General features: G+C 41.7%; 1 pseudogene; it reads right to left on the bottom strand.

Moving 5' to 3' along the window:
* LOC110313763 overlaps positions 1–1,300 on the bottom strand; it is a 3,203-nt pseudogene extending 1,903 nt beyond the window's left edge.
* Between the last annotated feature and the right edge of the window lie 940 nt (positions 1,301–2,240).

Here is a 2,240-nt window from a genome sequence, read left to right as displayed (position 1 = left end):
CAACAAGACAAAAAGGCCACCAACAGATTGGGAAAGGATTTTTACCAATCCTAAATCTGATAGAGGACTAATATCCAATATATACAAAGAGCTCAATACAAAAATTCTTATCAAACCATTTTAAGGCTTCAATTGAAGAGAAAACATGTAATACTGTACTGAAGCTCTGAGATTCCCATCTTCTGAATAGAATATTTTGGGACCAACTTGAAGACAACCAGGAAGAAGATGTATAATGACATTCCTTCTAAGACTCACTTCTAAGTTTTCATAGTTAGTAGATAATTGTTGCAACAATTTCCTCATTCAAGTAAAGTTCTCATAATTCAACGATTTCTCCTTTTGCTTTGGGAGAGTGGTCTGATCAGGCACAGAAAGATGTGTGTGGCAAGTCACTTCTCTCCCAGAGTCCCCCACATGTGAGGACAGAACAGAGAAGTTCAAGTAGATGTTTAAATTGAAGCCACCTGTGCTTTCAATAAGGCAAAAAGACTGGGATTTATTTTTAAATAACCCTCAATTTTTTCCATCATTTATATTTCTTCCCATTTTATTTACTTTTGCAAAATCATGTTCCTAATAAGATGTAGATATACTATATGTGGTCATTTAACTTCAGGTACTATTCATTTTAAGTACTTGTTCCAGTTTTCTACATGCTTGGTAGTGGACCGCAGAGATGGGAACTATGCCTCACTGTACATTTCTGGTGGTCCTTGTGGCGTTTTCCTTGTTGTGGTTTGCCTTGTCCCAGGAGGCCTATATACACTACTAGGCATTGTTGGCTCCAGGGTTTCTGTAACTGGAGCAAGAGGTGCTTGTACTGGAGTGGTTTTATTCCAGGGATTTGAAGATTTTTCTGGTCCACTGGCACCTCCACCTTCTTCCCAATTATCTCCTGTATCTTCTCTGTTTTCATTATCATCATCTTCCTTTTCACAACGCACTAAATCACAATTGCTCAGATGTATATATGGTAAGAACACTTGCTGATGTTCTCTTATGGTCTTGGTAGGCACCTTATTTGCATTGCCTGACCTCTTAATCCACTGTAATCAATCCCTTTTTGCTCAAAATTTTCCACTCATTTTCATCCTACACTATGGCCTTGCTGGTGGGGAATGTGCTCCCACTGGTCTCCCAATCTGGAAGTCCCACTGTCTCTGAACCTTGCACCAGAGCCTGAGCTCCTGCCATCTTCCCATCTGGCACTGAAGCCCAAGTTCTGGCAGTAGCCCGGCCTGAAGCTCACCACCTGACTGCTCCTGTAGGCACCTGCATTGGGCTCCTGATTGCTCATTTCTCCTCCTCCCCCTCCCTCTCCTCCCCCTCCCCTCCTCCACCTCCCCCCTCCCCCTTCCTCTTCCTTCTTGTCCCTCTTGGTGAAGATGTTTGAGAATTTTCTTTTCTGTCAAATCTGTGTGGTGTTCTGTAAGATACTTGTAACTTTATAAGCATGTCTTTCTTTAGGTTTCTAAATTTTTTTCTATGAATTTTTTTTATTAAGTGCTTTATCCTCTTTAGAAGGAGAACAAAATACTCACAGGAGCAAATATGGAGATAAAGGATAGAGAAGAGACTGAAGGAAAGTCCACCCTGAAATTGTTCCACCTAGGGATTCATACCATATACAGTCACCAAACCCAGACACTATTGTGAATGCCAAGAAGTGCTTGCTGAAAGGAGCCTGATTAGGCTGTCTCCTGAGAAGCTCTGCCAGAGCCTGACAAATACAGAGGCAGATGTTAGCAGCCCAACCATTGGACTGAGCATGTGGTCCCTAATAGAAGAGTTAGAGAAGGGACTGAAGGAGTTGAAGAGGTTTGCAACCTCATAGGAAAAACAACAATATCAACCAACCAGACCCCCTAGAACTTTCAGGGACTATGCCAACAACAAAGGAGTACGCATGGTTCCAGTTGTACATGTAGCAGAGGATGGCCTTGTCATGCATCAATGGAAGGTCCTTGGTCCTATGTAGGCTCGATAGATTTCCCAGTATAGGGGAATCGAGGGCGTGGAGGTGGGAGTGGGTGGGTGGAGTAACATCCACATAGAAGCCGTGGGAGGGAGGATGGGATAGGGTGTTTAATGGAGGGAAGGAAACCGGGAAAGAGGATAATATTTGAAATGTAAATAAAGAAAATATCTAGTAAAATAAGCAAAAAAAAAATCGCAAGGAAAAAAATGAGTATGTTTTTATTTAGAAAAGTAGTATTGAGCAAAAATTCCATGCTTTT

This window comes from Mus pahari, chromosome X, assembly GCF_900095145.1.
Source record: "Mus pahari chromosome X, PAHARI_EIJ_v1.1, whole genome shotgun sequence".
NCBI lineage: Eukaryota > Metazoa > Chordata > Mammalia > Rodentia > Muridae > Mus > Mus pahari.
This window is presented reverse-complemented; position numbering and strand designations above follow the sequence as displayed.